The sequence below is a fragment of the Salminus brasiliensis genome, chromosome 4, assembly GCF_030463535.1.
Source record: "Salminus brasiliensis chromosome 4, fSalBra1.hap2, whole genome shotgun sequence".
Taxonomy (NCBI): domain Eukaryota; kingdom Metazoa; phylum Chordata; class Actinopteri; order Characiformes; family Bryconidae; genus Salminus; species Salminus brasiliensis.
Genome location: NC_132881.1, coordinates 19,893,118 through 19,914,524, shown reverse-complemented (window position 1 = coordinate 19,914,524; position 21,407 = coordinate 19,893,118). Strand labels below are relative to the sequence as shown.

Sequence of the window (21,407 nt, the reverse complement as noted above, 5' to 3'; positions counted from 1 at the left end):
ATAGAACTTAAAAAGAAGAAAGCTGAGTTGCATCCCAAGAACACCATACCTACTGTGAAGCATGGGGTGGAAACATCATGCTTTTTGGCTGTTTTTCTGCAAAGGGGACTGATTCGTGTTAAGGTAAGAATGAACGGGGCCATGTATCGCGAGATTTTAAGCCAAAACCTACTTCCATTAGTGAGAGCATTGAAGATGGAACGTGGCTGGGTCTTCCAACATGACAATAAATACAAACACATTGCTCGGGCAACGAAGGATGCTCTGTAAAAAAAGCATTTCAAAGTGTCATTTGAAATGCAAAGGTTGTCATTGCCAACAAAGGTTATGTTCCAAAGTACTGAGCTGAACTTTTGTTATTGACCAAATACTTATTTTCCACCATAATTTACAAATACATTTTTGAAAAATCCTACAATGTGATTTCCTGGGTTTTTTCTCCTTTTGTCTCTCATAGTTGAAGTGTATAAAAAAATTACAGCCCTCTCTCATCTTTCTAAGTAGGAGAACTAGCACCATCAGCGGCTGAATACTTTTTTTTCCCCACTGTAGATAACCAATATTTCTACTTAAGTAAGGTAACGAAGTATTTGACTCCTCTGCCCTGGATGAATTGTGTATAATGTCTTATTAATGAAATGTGATAAATAATGATGATACAATGCACTGAAAAAAGTGAAACAACCATGTCAATTAAGTGTATTCTATTGCTGGTCAAATTTCACTTCATTTTTCATTTTTCAGTTTGCCCAAAAGCAAATATAATTCCCATGGAAAAAACCTTAAAATAAATAATTTTGCTGAATATTTTTTTATATTTTTACTTCAAGCCAGGCGTTTTGTTGTCAGGTGACATTGTGACGTCACGTCAGATAACGTCTCGCTGATTTTCACTGTTCGCCATTATCTCCATCTCGCTTCGAACGTAAAGTTCATCTGTTGCAGACAAGCCTTCTAAATAAGGTAGCTAGCTAGCTAGTCACGACCTCGAAAGCCTGTTTAAGGATAATGTGTTTGTACGTGCAAAATGGTTTGTGGCAGGATAGACAGCTAAATGTTAATGTTAATATTTGTGTTTTGCAAGCGCTAGCCTAAGGATTTTGGGGGCTTAGAGAGATTCGCGTTTTCCGCTTGCCGATTTAAGAGTATTGTTAGACTGTTCGTCCAAGATATTCGAGAGTGTAATTTAACCTCTGTTTTTTTTTTTTTTTTTTTATCTTACTCTAACCGAAAACCATGATATCCGGTGCAAATCGTCTTGTTCAGTTTGCCCCAATATATAACGGTCCGTAGAGAAGAAGAAAGACAATTAGCATTGTGATTCTAGCAACACTTGGCCAGACGCCCAAACGAGATTCTTTGCGCAACCTGAATATTTTTAAATTAAATTAAAATTAAATTATCTAAATAATACTAAATACTAAATAATAAAAGCTTAAAATTAACTCACATTAATGACTATGATTAATAAATCTTAGGGAGAAATTATTCTATACTTAGTGTTGCTGGGAAATACAGTTTTGGGCTGGCACATTATGAATATAATCTTACACAGGACACAAATCTTGAATAAAAGTGGCATTATGAAGAAAAATATTCAGCTATTAGCCACTGGCACCATTTTTTATACTAAGCGAATGCACAAAATCAGTGGATTTCAGACTTGGATTTGGATTTGATGTCTCAACTTAATTATGTAGGTCTTTGAAGAACTGGATCTACATTTTGTATTAGGCTAACAATAAATGTTATTGAATAATTAAACAGGATTCTGGACAATTAATCTTCTTTTAGTATATTTTAGTAGTCTGGATTTAGGTTGTTTTGTTTTTGCAATTTGGCAGACTTATGTACTGTTGTGGTAACCTGCTTTTAGAACTTAGCTTACATAATTCAGTCCCTGTTTTGTTCTCATATTGCTACTCTAATTACGTCATATTCCAGTTGCACTTAAACTGCAATTTACCATATAAGTGGCCTTATTGTAATCAGTGCTGATTACAATGCCTGATATTAAGTCAGTCACAAATGTCACTGTAAATTTAAGTTGATATTATTATTATTATTACAATTATTATTTAGTTCAAAGTCTTTTAATAGCATCTCCAACAGTGTCCAAGAGTTGGTGATGCCTAACTGCCTTTCAAGGTCTCCAAGTGGCAAATTATTGATTTGAATTTATGTTTCCTTTTTACTATCTTTTCTTGGTACATTCAAAATTTCAGATGTCTGAATTTGAGTGTAGTCTACACTGGCATTGCAAGAGCACAGCTCAACAATCAGAAAAATAACCCCTGATGGTCTACGACATGACTATGACCACCGTCAAGGGCTTTGAGAGAAAGGGCCTGCTATGTAGCCTCAGCAGCATTGCCTTGTACGGGAGGAAGACCAAGCTGCAACTCCCCTTCAGTAGTCTGACGGAGGAGTTCAAGGTTACCCATGCAAGAGAGGTGCTGTTGTACAGAGACTCAACTGACAACAAAATCACTGTGGCGGGCTTTGTACTGGCAGGAAGTGGAGAGCTCAAGAAGAGGTAGATTAGGCAGAAGCTCTGCTTCAGCACAGTGTACAGGTGGGAGTAGTGGCGTCAGGACGGGCCGGGCTTGGTAGCAAACCACAACCTTACTACAACCAAGTCCAGGGGAAAGAAAGGAGTCACTTAGGAGTGGAGGAAGTTCGCTCTAGCCAGATGGTGGGGATGGGAGCAGGCATGTGGAAGATCATATGGTCGGAGCTCTGGAGGGCGCAGCCGCACTGGATACAATTTCTGATTCAGTCAGTCGACAATGTCCTCCCCAGTCCATCCAACCTCTTCTGCTGGGGCCTGGCAGAAACACTGGCATGCCCACTGTGCCATAGAAAAGGATCGCTGGAACACATTTTGAGCTGCTGCCCCAAAGCACTGGGAGAAGGGCAGCAAGGCACTGGCAGCTGAAGATGGACCTACGCAGGCTGCAAAAATTTTCTACCACCACTGCAGAGACCACGCTCAGGCCAGATATGGTACTGATGTCAACAACAAGACAGGTGGGTCTACTGGTGCTAACGGTTCCTTGGAAAGCTCGGATGGAGGAGGCTTTTGAGAGGAAGAGGGCTAAGTATGAGGAGCTGGCAAGGGTGTGCCATCTCCTTAAATATCTTCATGGTAGCCTGAAGCAGAACGAGTGATTGGTCACTGTTCATTTAAATTGGCAAAGTATTTATCTTTAAAAATATATATATTATAATATATAACACCTATATATAAAACATGGTGCCAGTGTCTTTATAATGCCACTTCTATTAAAAATCTGTGTCCTGTGTCAGATCATATTTATAAAGTGCCAGCGCAAAACTGTATTTCCTAGTAACACTAAGTATAGAATGATTTCTCAATTTGTATTTGAAGGTCACAACTGTATCTGCATTGCTGGACTTGGTAAGCCCAAAAATTTACTGTGAACATTTAAATGCATGTTTAAATAAGAATGGCCACACACACAAAAAACGCAGCACTTTAAATAATAGCTTTGAGCATATCTCTGTTGTAAACACAATGTGTGATGTAAACGTAACTTCAATAATTTTAGTTGCATTTGTAAAATGGCAAAACATTTGTATGAACGTTTGTATTTTATAAAGATCAAGCAGAGTCACTCAATATCTTTAAATGCAGACTGAAGACCCACCTCTTACGAGAATACTTGGACGAAGAGTAGACTACTATGGCCTCTATATTGACTTGTGTTTAGTAGTGTCTAAGCTTAGAGGTATCTGAATTTTTAGTCTATTCAAACTAGCTAAGGTTATTCTTAAATTTATTCTTCAAATAATGAGGCACTTTTGTAAGTCTCTCTGGATAAGAGCATCTGCTGAAAGCTGTAAATGTAAGGTAAATGTTCTTAATCAGGTAGGTACTTGCTCAGTACATCAACATTTGCCTTTTATCATATACAGTAGTGCTTCCTGTCTCACACTAGTCGTGCATTTTGCGTACACAAACGGAGGTACATGTTTTAAAAAATGACAAAAACGATCCTTTTGAAGAGAATATTCCTGTCTATTAATCTGAATTGTACTTGCATATCAATGCCAATGTAGCTTTTGTTTGTGGCAACATTTAAGTTGTAAGAAAGAAAAAAATGTATTTAGTAAGTTTTATGCTTGTTTACTAAGGAAGATATTGATTAGCGTATAATTAGAAATCTTTGTTTGTGCTAAATCAGACAATAAACTTGAGAAAATTGATCAAATAACCTGTAACAAATTTAGTGTTTTTGATTACTGATAATCAATGAGAATGTTTTGATGATTGTTGATTTCCAGGATTGAATAAAAACTGGCATATACAATTATTAATGACAGATGATGTCAGAGTTCGTCATTAGGGCTCAGGTTGAAAGCAATCAGGGTGTAACTTTGTATAGTCTTGCCGGTTTATGGACAAGCCTTGATCTTTAAGATTTTTTTCCTGAAGTGTTACTGTCTTGAAAATCAGGTTGAAACGGTTTTGCAGGATACTGCGTTCTATTGATGTAAAGAGTTTTTAATCAAACGCCCTGCTTTATGCATTATTGTCAACCATTACAATAACAACAGCTTTGAGGAGGGGACCAAGGAATAAATTCACTTGGGTACACACGTTCATATCTAGGTAGTCTTCACCAGCCAAATAAAACTGAAGGGGTCCATTATCAGTTAGAGCTGAAAGAGGAGGGATTTCGATACTTTTCAATGCTTGTGTTTGTAAAAAAAAAAAAAAATAATAATAATCTGACTTGGTGCATTTGGTCAAAAGACTGTGCAGGAAAGCCATAGTTTTAGAAAATATTCTGCTTTCTTCATTGACCCAAGAATGAGGGAGAACGCTTGTTGTCCCTCTGTTTGGTCTTTTTTAATATGATCTTTTCTTTTGCGTCTTGCATCTTTTTTCACAATTATGTTTCGCCTCCCTGGAGGCCTCCTAGTATTCTTGTAGGCAATTGCAGCGAGTCCAGCCCCTCCTGTTTTTGCTTTTGAGTATTTGATATGTTACTCACAGTATCGCTCACTATGCCTTTTGCAGCTGTTGTTAAATTAGATTTTGCACAATCATAATTCCCAAATTGGTAAACCCATTCTTAAAAGTGATTTGAAGATCCCGCCGAACCATACAGGATCGGAGTTTCGTGGAACCCTGGAAGCTCATTTCCAGACAGATGTCTGTAATAGTCAACATAGATCTGAAGGTTTATGCAGCTTCCACCAAGCATCGTTCAAACACGAACATGTTTTGCGGGTCTAAAGGGAAGTTTAGCGACACATTTTCCGGTATAGAATTTTACTTCAATAACTATATCGCTCTTGCTCATAGGTAGGTAATGTGGCTTGTAATAGGTTAATGTGACAATTTCTTTGTTTTTCTCTCTTATATTTACACACCTCAGCAACGGAACAAAACTATCTCCCACCCTTTGATAATAAATAATATCTGTATACACAATCATGGTGTAAAATCCTGCATGAATGTCAGCAGGAAAAGGAGCCTATTTCGAGTTCTTTACTTTCATCCAGACCGAGCATATGCCTTAATTTCCTCGGAGAAGCATTCACCAAATAGGGTTTTTGGTTTCCATTCGTATTTTTTTTGTCAGAGCATTTTTATGTCAATAGTTATTTTTTTAATAAAAAAACAAACATTGGTTATAAAAAATACACAATATATGACCGGGTTTACAGTCACCTGATATTTCACATGCAAAATAATACCTTCACTCATGTAATTGAAATGGGCTATTTACGCTTCAGAGAACAGAATGTTCCAATTCCAGTTTGAATGTCGCACAAGGTCCAATTTCATTTGTAGTCCTAAAACAGTGTGTAGGTCTACAGGTGTTTGACTTGAAATACAGTATTCATCATTAGCTCTCAGTTCAATTACTTTGCGTATCAGAGATGTAACCCGCACATTCAGAAGTTTCTTAAAGAGGAAGTTACCCATGTTGGATCAGTCATTTTCAGAGAGCAGTGAAACATCCAATATTCAATAGAATATCTTTGTTCGCAAAACATTTTCGTGTTTGAACATTGCTTGGTGGAAGCTGCATAAACCTTCAGGTCTATGTTGACTATTACAGACATCTGTCAGGAAATGAGCTTCCAGGGTTCCACGAAACTCCGAACCTGTATGGTTCGGCGGGATCTTCAAATCACTTTTAAGAATGGGTGTACCAATTTGGGAATTATCAGTGTAAACAGTCCCTGTTGTTTGTTTGATGTGATTTTAATCTAGCACATCAACGTTTCAACGTCAGCTTGGATTTTTTCCAGAGATGGAATGGTTGAAATCTCTCTCAGCTTTAGCGCTCTGGCTAAAAGTATTTTAAAGTATTAAAGCCAAGGCTTAAACAGTTTTGTCAACAGGCTTTTGTGTAAATAATATTCGTCCGGGTCATACAGGAATAATGCAGCTGACTGGGGTGATCAATAAAATACTCGTCACAATTTTCGTTCATGTTTTTTTCTCTATAATCCCTTCCAACAGTTTGGTCCTGTAGGCATACATGTTCAGATGCTGTTGCATCATTGCGGCAAAACTAAAAACAGTGACTTGTCATGATGAGTATGAAAAAGATTGACATTGTGCATCTGTTGGTCATATAGTTCATTTTATCACAGTGTTTTTAAACACTTCCGAATCATTTTGATGCAGGGTCAATTTGCTGGCATCATCTGTACAGCACTCTGTCTGGCTTCTGAAGAGGTTAACTCTGTCAGTTTCTGCAAAGTAATAACCGTTGTTTAGGCACCATACATTTTCCTTGTCCAAATTGTTGCATACGAAGTCACTCTAGAAATAAATGCTGTTGGTCTTTTTTTGGTGCATTGACGATGCTGACCATTGTCTCTCCCTGCTCTTTAGCTTGATATCTAAGGAATAAATGAATATGAATATTGTCATGGACGTGGGGCGGAAGGGCTGTGATGAGGAAGTCAGCTAATGAGGATCAGCTGTGGCAGCGAAAGAGGATGGAGACGGAAAGGTGGGTGTATGGCGATGGTGGTAAGCTGAAGCTGAGGGTAGCTGCTGCGTTGTAGCAGTTTGTTGTGTGGTTCGTGAATGTGTTTAAGAGCGAGACGTTGGTGGACTCGCATTGTGGCAAATTAACTGGGGCGCTATTCAATATTTGGCCAGATAAGCAAGGAGCTTTGTGAGGACGTTGGTGTGGTGAAACAAAGGACTCGTCTTGTGGACTAGAGTGGACTTTGGACTCCACTGTGTGTGTGTTGGAGTGTGAAGTGGGGATATTTTGAGTCCTGGAAAAAAAGAAATTTGTCTTCTAGCGCTCCGGATAGGTTAAAGTGAACTGTGCGTGTATTAGTGTGGTTGATGTTTGTTTGTAGGAGTAGCGCATTTCACATGTTGCAGTGAGAGGTCCAGAGCTACTACCAAGAGTAAATTATATTGTCCCCTTTACATGTTTTAATTAATTATTGTCCATAAAGATTGTATATAATTTAAATTAGTGAATACGTATGTATGCTGTGATTGAGACTCATCTGAACCAGACAAGGAATTAAAGGTGGTGGCGGCATAATAAAGGGAATATACAATCCAATCTTAGACTAACTCTGTAAAAAAGGGAGGATCATTACAATATATTAATAAACAAGTAAAATATGAATCATATAATTCAGTTAATCAGAATTACACAAGTCTGTTCTTACATGTTGAATGGTGAATGGAAAAAGTTCCAGCAGGGAGTGCTTAAGTTGTGATTCGAATGAAGGGCTTTTGGATAGTGAGTTAGAAACCTCTCTGCTTTTTAACTTGATCATAGTACCCCTTGCCTGAAGATTGTGTGTGTGTGTGTGTGTGTGTGTGTATCTTTGGAACAAGGTGTTTGGAGGGGGTGCTGGGACAGATGTTTGAAAAACCTTACGGAATGTTCTTCTTAACTGCTGAACACACAAGTAAGTGTGTGTGTGATTAAGACAGGTGAAAGCTGTTTGGCATGGAAACACACCGGTTGGCTGACATATAGATTTATATTTCTTGTGTCTATGTGCGTGGCCTTTAGGATGAGGCTACAGATTGGTTCACGTGGGAATGTCCTCTTTTGGCAAACGTGGTGGGCGGGGTGTTGGAAGTGGGGGGCATCCCAGAGGATAAAACATATATGGAGTTCGTGGTATGACGCTCATGATTTGACAAAACTTTTGGTTTCCAAATTATGATCTCCATATTGGCTTGTGTTTAGTAGTATGTAAGTTTGGTTATCTTTGAATGTTAGTCTATTCAAACTATGGTAATTATTGAGTAAATAGTGAAGTACTGGATAAGAGCGTTTGCTAAATGCCATAAATGAAACAGTGAAGGAGGGACTTTAGGTAAATGGATGCTTATGATTGACACGAAGGGGCATGGTTATGATGACTTTCTGATTGGTCCGCTAGACATCACAAATGGCAGCCACTAGTAAAGGGAGTTTGTGTATTTCTGCTTGGTTTATACAATATATTTGAATGGTATTGGTACACAATATTAAAGCAACAATTTATTTTCCTTTTAATGGTTTGTGTTTTGTTTACTATTGAATAGGTCATGTAGTACTGCTGGTAAAAAGAAAACTGATAATAGCTACCATTATTATGTGCATTGACTGTGATAGCATACAAATATGTAACTATACTTGGCAAAAAAATATATTGGCACTGGTGATATAGTAATTCATGTATTTTGATTGTAGAAAAAGTGGTTTTCCCTTGTTAATTCGTTTCTTTATAGTTATTGTGGTCTTATTTAATGCTTTTTGATTCTCTTCACTTGCAGCACTGGTCAACCAGACAACGTGGGGAGATTCCTTAACCTGTCATGCTTTGATGAGGTTTGATTTGTCCCTTTTGTTCTTTGTGCTAAGGGGAATTTGTAAGGGAAGGAACTAATCTTCAGAATAATTTAAAAACAGTCATCAAGCATAGAGGTATTATGGTAATATATTTTTGGTAATATTATGTTACACATAATATTACCAAAAATATATTACCATAATACCTCTATGCTTGATGACTGTTTTTAAATTCTGATATCTATCGTAATTATGTGGTATCTGATTTGGAATCTGTTTTACATCTAACAGTTTTAATTATTAGTAACCACATTGTGGAAAAGAAGTGGCTTTATTTCATTTCATTTTATCATCTACATTATCTAAACTATTGCCCTCCAGTGTCCATTTCTGAAGAGGATGATGACATAATCACATACACACCTGAATAAACATTGTATTTGTAAAAACATTCTAATTCTAAAAGGCTTCCAGCAGACTTGCCTGTAGAATTTTACAGTTTAAACAGTGAATCTGCTCTACCAAATCATTATCAGTGTGCTTGCTTTTTGACTTGGGTTTCATCTTTAGCTTGTAAGGTAGGGGGGTTTTTAAATATACTTTTAACTAGATTCTGCTAATACTCTTGTCTTAGGGTTAACATTGAAGCTTGGTGCTCATTAGTTGATTGAGATGCTGATTCGGGTGTAGTTTCAGGTCAGCTAGAAGTGTGAATTGCAGAGGAGGAGCCAAGAGCCTCAAATCTTGATAAATCAGGTGTGTAGCCACTACAGACGTGCACGTTAGCGTTTTTTTAGACGTTTGTTAGACGTTATGACTCCTCACTAGAATATCAACTGCAAAACTCTATTTTGTATTGTACTTGAAGATGTGCTTTGCAATTCCTGTCCACACTTCTGACAGCAGTCGGAGGTGCAGACACCGCAATTCCAGTAACCTCATTTACCCACCTTGTTCTAATACCAAGGTAATGGTAACTGGGGGACTCTACAATTGCCAGTCCGCAGTGCAGAAGGCAGATTTAATTTCAGCTTTTGCTTCTGCTCGGTCTGTAAACTTTATGAGACGTGGATCACCCCAGACAACTCTGCAACTCCAGCTGCCTTGCCATCTGCCTTTGCCTTTTCCCACTCTCCACGAAAGACTGGCAGGGGCGGTGACACAAGCTTGCTCCTCTCTCCTCTGTGGCGCTTCACCCCGCTCTCTTTTTCTAATCTTGACATTTCCTCTTTTGAATACCATGCTGTTACTGTCTCTTCTCCCACTAGACTTCACATCATTGTTCTCCATCGTCTTCCTGGTCTTTTGGGCAGTTTCATTGATGAACTGGATGTTTTCTTGAGTGGACTCCCTGTTGACGCCCCACTCATTCTACTTGACCACTTCAACCTTCCATCAGAGAAACTCCAGTCATCATGCCTTCTTCCATTGCTATCATCTTTTGATCTCACGTTCAACCAGTCTGCGCCAACACACAGAGCAAGGAACACTCTGGACCTTATCTTCACCAGACCTGTCCCTGCTTTGGATGTGACTGTGACTCCTTTGGACTTCTCTGATCACCACTTTCTCTCCTTCTCACTCCCCCTCTCTACTCCTTCAACCTCTACTTCCAGAGGTTCCTCCACTCTTCACCGCAATCTTCGCTCTGTTCCCCCTCAGCTCTTGCCTCAACTGTCCTGACCACTCTTCCTCATCTTGAATCTTTCTCCTCTCTCCCACTAGAAACTCTCTCCACCTCTGTCAACCTTCTCTGCCCTTTCTCATCTAGGTCAGCAAATTCTTCTCCAACTTCCCCGTGGCTGTCAGATGTTCTTCGCAACAACCGTAGAGAGCTAAGAATGGCTGAAAGGAAGTGGAGGAAGTCACAACACGACTCCGACCTCCACTCCTATCAGTCTCTTCACTCCAGGTTTAGAACGGAAGTTGCTGCTGCAAAAGCATCTTTCTACAGGGGGAAACTGGAAGCATCTGCATCTGACCCACGCAAACTCTTCACCATCTTCTTCTCTCTCCTCAACCCTCCAACTCCCCCACCACCCACTACCCTGTCTGCAGAAGATTTTGTCTCCTTCTTTGAAGAAAAGGTTGACAAGATCCGCCGATCCTTCCCCCCTGCCTCTACCCCCCTCTCTAGACTCTGTCCTCCTCCTCCCTCTTCTCTGTCCTGCTTCTCTTTCCACAGATGACCTCCTTCATCTTCTCACCTCTAACAATCCTACCACCTGTTCCATCCACACTGTTCCATACTATTGCTCCAAAGCTCCTTCCTTTCATCTCCTCTATTATAAACAGCTCTTTGTTGTCAGGTCATATACCATCCGCCTTCAAGTCTGCCAGGACAGCTTGGACATCGGCAACTACAGACCCATCTTCTCAAAGATTCTCGAACGCTCTGTCTACAACTGACTGTCTCTCTTTCTCACTCTAAACAATCTACAGGATCCTAACCAGTCTGGCTTCAAAGCTGCTCACTCTACTAAAACTGCTCTCATTGCAGTTACAGAGAAGCTCCATGCAGCTAAAGCTGCCAGACTGTCATCAGCTTTTGACACAGTGGACCACAAGATCCTCCTGTCTGTCCTTGCTGGCCTTGGAATTACCGGCTCTGCATGGCGATGGTTTGCATCGTACCTGCTGGGACGCTCATACCAGGTAACATGGCAGGGGGACACATCCGCTCCTTGTGGTCTCTCCGCTGGCGCTCCACAAGGCTCGGTTCTTGGTCCTCTTCTTTTCTCACTCTACACTAGCTCTCTTGGTAAAGTGATATCCTCTCATGGATTTTCTTACCACTGTTATGCTGATGACACTCAACTAATCCTGTCCTTCCCACCGTCTGACACACAGGTCTCCACCCGCATCTCAGCATGCCTCGCTGACATCTCTTCTTGGATGGCGGCTCACCACCTCAAACTCAACCCCAGCAAGACGGAGCTGCTGTACATCCCGGGAACTGCTGGACTTAAAAACGATCTTGCCATCTCCTTTGAGAACTCACTGGTCACTCCATCTACAGAAACTCAAAGTCTTGGTGTAGTCATGGATGATCAGTTATCGCTCTCAGGTCATTCTGCAAACGTAACTCGGTCAACATCCGAAGAATTCGACCCTTCCTCTCCAGAGAGGCCGCCCAGGTGCTTGTTCAGTCTCTTGTCACTTCAAGACTTGACTACTGCAACTCTCTTTTGGCGGGTCTCCCTCTGCGCACCATCAGACCCCTGCAACTTATTCAGAACGCAGCGGCACGGGTCGTCTTCAATGTTCCTAAATTCAGCCATGTTACGCCACTGCTGCGTTCTCTTCACTGGCTTCCTGTAGCTGCCCGCATCAGATTCGAAACCCTGATGCTGGCCTACAAAACCAAGAACAGACCAGCCCCTCCATACTTGATGGCAAAGGTCAAAAGCCGATCTGCAAAAAAAGCCGGTCCTTCGAGCTTCCCTCATCCCTCAAAATCCACGGAAGACAAGCGTCCAGGCTTTTTTCTGTCCTGGCACAGAAGTGGTGGAACGAGCTATAGTAATATAAACAATGCTTTATTTAATGCTATTGTGCTTTAGTTAGACATTAGTAAGATGCACCGAAATAAAGTGGGCAAAAGCGTCTCTCTTGTTTTGGCATATCCTCCTTTAAAAGAGGTGAAAACACTTTTAGTCTGGCCATGCTTAGCAGCTGCATAGCCTGAGTGCAGATTCAATTTGTAGAGTTTATCAGAAGCTGTTTCGTGTTTAGGGAGTATTGTACAAACGGGTAACTGCATTGTAATCTACACTATTGTCTTACTGAGAAATCCAGGTAAACACTAGATTGTGCTGGGAACTGGTTTAATCCAAGCTGTGAACTTGCAAATGCCACTCTAATACACTGATGAAACGTGCTGATTTGTGAAGTTTTAGATGCCCCCAGCAGTCTAATGACAGTAATTTACCTGTAGCAGTATTCATATTTCTACTCGAACAACCTCGAAAATTAGAAGATGTTGACAGAAAAACATATTAGCATTGGAACATTTTGATTGCTGCAGAATGTGAATAAAGGCATTTTCAAGAACCGCATTTTCTACTTCATTAAGTCATATCAAATTAGTATAACCTTGTGACGCAAACAACCGAATAATGACTTCAGTTCAAAGATCTAATAAAGATCTATAGTGTTCTTACAGTTTTATCTTTCAACCACAAATACTGTGTTACTTAGTCAGGAAAGGTATCAAGATGCAACTTTTGATGGTCAGATAGTCTAAGTTGCATACAAAACATCACTTTGTTAAACATTTTGGACATCTTGTACTCTGCTTTAGACCTTTAGTGGACTTGTGTACCATTTGGTTTGAATCAAAACATAACTTTTTTAAACAAGTGGTGCATAATGATCTCAGTTTCAAAAATGTCCCAACATTCTCTTCTAAAAATTAACAAATTATGGCATACCACCTTGATGGCAAAAATATGTTCGAACCAAAACTGTATGTTGGGAATGATGACACAATCAAAACTTAATCTTTAGAAGAAAAACTGAGGGCAGTAATCATAAATGGGTATCCAAATCAAGAAATTGTTGAATCCCTTGCAAACTTATACACACACACACACACACTTAAACTGTACTGTGCCTTCAGACATGGACAGTCTCTTGGGCAAGCTTGATGATCAGGTACACTGTAAAAAATGTTTGTAGACTTTACGGTAATAAACTATAAAATAGCAACAGTAAACTTGTAAATTATAGGTTTTCTTGATAAGCCCATTAAAATTTACAGTATAAAACCATCCATCAAGCAAAATCATACCTGTCATAATATGCCATGTGCTGTAAGGTAAGGCATGTTTAAATATACTTGTATATTGTCGGCTCTTTTTCTCTATAAATTCCCCCAATCAGCTAATAAGCATTTAGAAATGGTGCATAAAAGAATCCAGCTCCGTAGTGAATAGAAAGGCAGAGTGCAATCTTTATTTCTGTATAAAGTATACAAAATAAGGTGAAGACTAAGGCACTACATGTAATGCGTTAGCCTGAGACAGCCAGCACTCTCCCAAAGCAGTCTAAAAAAGTGTGGCTCCTCTTGGGCCTTATATACTGTCCTTGTCTAGCTGTGGCTACCCCCACGCATATTTTTTTATCATAATATCTCACGATTGGGTCCGCTTATATTACTATGGGAAGCCCCTTACCCCTTAACCCTGTCACTTTTGTATTCGCTTATGTCCCTCGTTCTCACGACTTTATTTTTTAAAAGAGTGCTAACACCTGCAAGGCCATTTGTGCTGACGATCACACTACTGCAGAATTTTGGGTTTTTTCCAATCAGTTCGCCTCTGATTCACGCCAAGTAGGCTCTGCCTAGTCCCCCAAGGGTATTACACTAATCTTGAGTACAGAAATGCTGACTGTCCCAGGCATGGTCATTATAGCAGAATACACATATAAACATGTTTATGAGTACATAATGTATTCTTACACGCAAATAATCCATCAATATACTGTCATTTTAGGAATTGTTTTTGTAAATATGGGTGAAATATACCACTCAATATGCTATTTGCAATGGAGACACATTTCTGTGCAGCAATGCTAACCGTTTTTATGGCTGTCAGAGGTTATGCTGTTTTAAGATATAAGCCAAGATGTAAACCTGACTAGGGTGTTTATAGGTTGCTAAGGGTGTTCTGGGTGTCTACAGTTGCTTGTTGGATTATTGCAAAGTTTGCTACAGTGTATCAAGTGGTTGCTAAGATGTTTTGAGGTGATTGTAGGATGTACTGGGATCTGTAAATATTTGATGTAGTGTTTATTGGTGGTTACTAGGTGTATAAGGTAGTTACCAAAGATTCTTGTTGGTTGTTGCTTGTTCTAGCAAACAAGGCATCTGTCATTACGCTACCTGCAAGCTGTGTGACAGAATTTCCTCACTCCTGGTGATGAGAAATTCTTCTTGAGGTAAAAATTTCAACATAAATTGTTGCAGTATAAGAATAAAAGCTTTATGGCTTGTTTGGGATTTTAATGATGAGAGATTTTTTCTGTAGAAGATTATCTAGCTAGACCTAAGGTTGGTAAAAGGCCTGTTTAGCTGTAGTTTCTGTGGCAAATGTATTAAGACATTGAGGGATTATGTGCTTTATTTGCCAACTTCATCTGAAAAAAAAAAAAAAGAAAAATGAATGTGCTTTGGAGCCAGTTCCAAGCAGACATTTTGTACATATGGGGCACTTAAGGCTCATTTTTACTGAGGCATAATATATCTCCTGCTAATGTAAATGTTAGCTAATGGGTAAGCTGAGCATCTTTAATGTATGTAAACTGCACATATATCTAACATGTTTTAATGTGTCGTGACTGCATTGTCATAGTTATATGTACACAGTGCAGTTGTAATGAGGTTATAATAAAATAATAATTCGTTTTCTTTTCTTCTTTTTTTGTGCTGTAGAGAGGATCACGTCAGTCCGCAACAAATGCCTGAATGACAACTTGAGTCTTCAAGCAGAAATGATGACAACACACAAAGTTAGTTTCCCGAACCTAATACCATGTCTGTGTAGGACTCTTCAGCCAAACCTGGATCCAGTGACTTTAACACTACTTTTGGCAAGTCTACTTAGAAGTAAGCTGTGGTATTTTTTAGTGTAGCAGACAACAGGTAGATTGTTGCACAATTCAGAATTCACACAATCTGTGTTCATCAGGTACATAGACTGAGCCAACGGCTAAGGCAAGTGGCCACTTTTCACAATGTTCCTCCATTCCACCGTGGGTTACTCTTCATTTGTTTGGACACATAATCTGACCACTGCTTTGTGAGTATACTGGGCAAGTAATTGGATCTCAGTTGTTTTACACTGAGAATATACTAATGCAAATGACCCAGTAATGGTCTGTACATTGACTTACATTTATTTCTTTGTAACTTACCATTAACAATAGTTTATTGTGAATTCCATGCCAAACTGTAAAGCCTTTATGTGTAGTACTGTATTTTTTGCAAAGGTATTCTGATAAACACAGCTGCTAGTAATGTACTGTAATGTTGAACTTTACAATAAAATACTGTAAAATAATAATGGTTGTGTCATGATCCACTGGGTCAGACAATGAGGGAGAACACTCACAGGGGATGGACCAAGGCGAGAGAGTTTATTAACTCAAACAGTGCAGAAAACAATGAAAAAGCAGCAACAGATTCACAGGGTTAAAGATAAACAAAAGCCAAACGTGACAAACTGGGCAAACAAAAGAGCACACCTGTGGCTGGTGAGGGACGAGGGCTAGGCTAGCATGCCAGGGCCGAGCCAGAACGATACAGAAAACCTAAACCTACAGGCAGTGCCTGGGGAAGACCGTGAAACAGAAAGACAGCGCGGGTCAGGCGCTTCCGAGACTTACTGGACCTCCGGAGCTGAGGGATCCGCTGCCGAACCCAAACAACCGAACCGATACAATGACGGGGCTAGCTTACCAGAACACAGACAATAACTAGAGTGCACACCAGAGCTGACTTCCTTGACGAGAGCTTCACAACCGAAGCGAGGAGAGTTATTATGCTACCGTGCTGACACTTGCGCTGCACATGTTCGTGCTGGCATCTTCACACCGCAGAGCTTTGTCCAAAATACTCATTTTAAAGGTCTGCATTTTTTATATTTTTAGCTTCAGATTGCACACCAGAGAAATCCATGCATCCCAAACTAGATTTGAATACTTCACTTACATTAATGTACACATAAATAACGGCAGTGCATTCTTTTTTAACACAGTCTGTAGTTTGAGACACAGATCCCCTTTTTTGTAATTCGTCAGTGCCTTATTGTGCTAATCAACGTATTTTCCAAATCAACAACAAGAAATATGTAGACAAGTCTCCCCAGCCTATGACCACACCCCAACATTCTTTCTCTCTACAACTGTTTTTGGGTGATTGTTGTACAGCAGTATTTTTGCTTTTCTACAGGTAACTGATCCAGAAGATAAGCAGACCAGAGGTGTCCAGATGGGTGTCCTCACTGTTCTTGATGTTGATACACCTCATTGCTGCCTACAGTCATGAATATTGCCGGTGTGCAGGAAGAGGCCATTGTGATGTCATTTTTTTCATGTCTTTTTTTCCGAGTTTCTCTTTTATTTTTGATCTTTCCTATGTTAAGTCACACATACTAATGAACTGTGTCATTCAACTTAACTTGATTGTCTAGCCATCATAGTTTTTTCCTTGTCAAAGTATCTCAGATGCCTTATGTTTGCCCATTTTTCCAGCTTTTATCACATCAATATGAGGTTGTGAGGTTGGCTCATATGGTTCCAATATGGGGGAGTGTGGGAGCCTTAGGTAATACAGCGATTTTCTCAGATATGTCACTGTTAATTTGAACATACTATATGGACAAAAGTATCGGGCCACCTTCTCCTGCATCTGCGTGTTAATAGCTTCATGTTCACGACATGTTCACGTCAATAGCTCCACGACATTTATATTGTTTAGTTGCCAGTCTCATGGCCCATCAGGAGGTTCAGGAGCATCAATATTTAAGTTGGTGCAAAATTGTGGACCAGGTTGGGATCCACTGTTTGGTTCATAGTGCAGTGCTTTGTAGCAGGAAAAGAAATACTGACATAGATGATTCCTCTAGAGCAGTCTTACATTTTTTTGGTCTATTCAAATTTGTGTAATTGGAGTTTTATGTTTTGTTTGTTTAAGATTGCCAGTCGCTGATTTTCTGCTATTGAAGCCATTGAAAATGCATATGTAAGACACAAGTGCAAATGTACTATGCCTCACTTGCAGTGGGCATTGTTTATTTTTGTTTTATTACTTTTAAACTGTTTTATTAGTTAGAAATTGTGTCCAGATTGTGTGTTTGGGAAGTTTTGATTGTGATGCTTTCTGCATAATTGACCTCAGAGTTACTTGTTTAATTTCATAAAATCTAATTCCATTGAATATTAGTGCCTCCCAAGCTGTAGTCCCTCCCCTATGAACTAAATCAACCAAATCACATGAAGCTGCAATTCCACCCCATTTTGAGTGTATTTCAACTGTTTTTCCAATTACCATACTAAATCCTGTATTTCTTCAGGTGTTGGTAAACCACTCATAGTACAGGTGACATTTGGATAAACAAAGCAAACATTTGTTAGAGACTAATAGCTTGTTACTTTGGTAACCATTAATTGTAGATAGATTTCTTTACAATGGCATAAGCTAATTTTAAAAATCACATAATTGGTAAATATATTTACTAGACTAATCCTTTAAATATATTTAAAATTACAGGCTGTTCAACAGCCACTATGCTTTGTTAAGGTGTTAATTGCTGTTCATGTTTTCATTGTAGAGTAGTATGGTGGCAGGTTCAATAAAGTCATATTGTTGGATGTCCCCCAAATCTAACCTATATTTTAAGTCTGCTACCAAAACCTGCAATGAAACCCCCTTAGAACCTTAATTGTTAGTTACCTGTACAACCATTTCACAATTTTTAGATCCACAACTACCTGTCAGACTACCCAACCCCCTAAGCATATGTTTCTCTTTGTGTATAAAATGTATATTATTTCTGTGTTTAATGTAATGTTAGGGGTAACTAATGTGACCTACTTAGCCTTTTATGTTACCTTTCTAACGTGATATACCAAGTGACTGCATAAGTAAAGACATAGAGTAGGCTCCAGAAAATATGTCTATTAATACCTCTAAGTTAATAAAAACAAGAAAAGTAAGTTGAATCAAAGGCTTTATGATGCTGGTGTCAGCCCAGGACCTACAACAAATGTGGTGTTGATGTGCTCAAAGTTAGGGTATATGATTCTGAGCACAAGTTGCAACTATTTAATCAAGCCTGTATGTGTTTATCAGCAGCAGTAATGTATAACAAAAGTATAATAGTAAAAATTATGTGTAGGAATAACTGTCAATCCTGTCATGTAACATTTCAAGTGTATAAAAGCATCACATATTTATTTTGTTATAATTTGCTTTTATTGCCTAAGCTGAAGCTTGTGAGCTGGCAGACAGCTACATTCCAGAGGACCATCCACTTCATGGAGTTAGCCAACAAGAGTGTTGCTTTGGGGAGACTAGCATTTTTCAAGTAAGTAAAAACTAAATATGGGGTAGATGCTTCAGCATTATAATCACCTACATCTTTATCACATTTGTTGCATGTACAGTAAAACATATGCAGATTAAAAAACGATCAAATATATGTTCATCTGGAAGATTTTGAGGAATACAGCATGTTGGTTCTTGTAATTGAAGAATGTTTTAATCTGTTTTCTATTTTTACAGACACGTTCTGAATGAAGCCAAAACCCAACTGCATCAACAAGCAAGGGCCTAAGTGTTTGATGTCTTTTTTTAGTCTTGGTAAAGAGGGCAGACCCAGAGATCAAAACCTATAATGCTGCGGACTAAGGCCTGTATTGTACAGTCAACGTAAATGGAAATAAAGGGTGTACTCCAAGCTGCTGGTCTCGTATGCATTCATTTTCTTTAATGGGGAGATTGTTCTTGTTTAGAAAAGCCATTGTATTTGACTTTCGTTTTGTGATAAAGATTCCTCTGTATCTTTAAGAACGTCTTGATACTTTTCATTGCATATTTCAGTTAATACAGTTATTTCTCTTTACATACTGTAATTCTTTGCAATAATACTTTTTCAAATACTGTGGGTCTTAGACTTGATCTCAAGATGGACCAACTAGGTAGGAGTGTCTAATGGTGTGGACAGTGAGTGGACACAGTGCTTAAACGCTCTAGCAGCGCTGCTGCTTGATCCACTCGTAACAGCACAACACACACCATCACACCACCACCATGTTGGTGTCACTGCAGTGCTGAGAATGATCTACCACACAAACAATACCTGCTCTATGGTGGTCCTGTGGTGTCCTAACCTAAAGGTAGGCAATATGTGTCTAAAGACAATTTTGTGATTTGTTTTACATAATAACAAAATACATCAGTAGCCACATTCACATGCTCTCCCATACTGAGTACAGTAGTTTATATTCAGAATTCGCTACATTTAATCTAATTTAACCCTAAATACATTCTCTGTGATGAAATGTGCAGTTGGTCAGTGTTCTTTAAGCACTGATGATATCCATGATACACTCACAGACAACAACAAAATACATCATGATTTTAATAAATGTGAATGAAGTAAAAAAGTTTACCTGTCCACCACATTGTTTGTCTATCTGTGATGGTGGTAAACATGGAGGCCAAAGCTTGTCCACATGACCAAATGTTAAGCCAGGTAGTCAGACACACATGTCATTCTCAATGTCTGCCAAAATGTTTACTGAATTCTCGTGGAACTCCATCTCCTATGAATAGGAACAAATACTAATAATAATTTTTGGATTAACGGGAACAAGGTACAACTTTTTAAGATGGCTCTCTAACGGTTACATACAGGTACAGTTTTAGTCATTCCCATTAATAGATATTCAGAGCTTATTCCTTAATCTTGTATAAAGGTCATGCAAGACTTTTGTAACTATAACTTAAGAGTAGTAAAATATTTTTTTTCTAAACATAATAATGTAATAATGTGTATAGTATTTTGTTCAGTGAAGTAACCCAGTCTTATTAACTACCGATGTACAGGCTACAATATATGATAATGAAATATATATTTTAATGCATTTTAATCATGGTGTTACTAACCTGTCAGACATCAAGCATTGCATTTTAATATGTGAATGTTACATATTTACTTAGAGCCGAAGGAGCCCGAAGTGGTACTATCCTGGTTTTACTTGAAACCAGGAGAGTACCACTGCTACATTTGGGAAGACAGACATTTTTTAAATGTCATGGTGAACCATAACATATCTGCACAACATATTTAAAAATAGTTACCACACTCACAATAGTATATAATACTATAGGTGTAGAGCAAACAAACAAATTAAGTACCTTGATGGAAAACAGTCTGTAGCCTCTGGAGACAAACGTTTAATATGTCTAAGGTTTCTTCACTTAGAATAATGAAAGAAACTGTTATCCATTGACCCTCTGAGTTATTTACCAGAATGGCATCCAAAAATATAATTGTGGGACCAGATCTTTACATTGTTCCAATTGTCAGGAGACCTATGTACATTCACAAGGGGCTGTTTCTATGCATGTGATATTGGCTGATAATAAAGAATGATAGAATGATAATATTTAGTCTAATCTTGTCCAAACATTCCCCATGTTCTCATTTTCATATTCTAAGTGATTCTTCATAAAATGCTCTTGCGATTCTTTGTGATATTTGAATAGCTTGCTGCTATTCAAATTGCTGCCATGCATTGATGTAGTTTTGAATTCTGCAATTCAGGTCATGTTAACATTTGTTAAATGCTGAACGAATAAACAGTTGAAAAGTTCCATTTTCATGGTGATTTTTGGGGTAAAACTATATTATTATATTTATATAAACATTTGGTAACGTGTACTAAAAACATTGCAACATTTACGTAAATATAAAGAGAAATATACATTTGTACAACCAAGTAATTGAAAATGTTAAACAGAAAAAAACATTAAGAATTTATGTCGTTATTTATTGTGGTGTAATTAAATTTCTGTCTGTGAAAACA

The 21,407-nt window shown here is 38.6% G+C and overlaps 1 long non-coding RNA gene across 1 annotated transcript; it reads left to right on the top strand.

Moving 5' to 3' along the window:
* Positions 1-902: 902 nt before the first annotated feature.
* On the top strand, positions 903-19,273 carry LOC140554009 (uncharacterized). Its single transcript, XR_011979583.1, has 6 exons — positions 903-963; positions 6,884-7,004; positions 8,795-8,849; positions 15,247-15,323; positions 16,765-18,901; positions 19,099-19,273. It is a non-coding gene; the product is annotated as an uncharacterized lncRNA (long non-coding RNA).
* Positions 19,274-21,407: the final 2,134 nt, after the last annotated feature.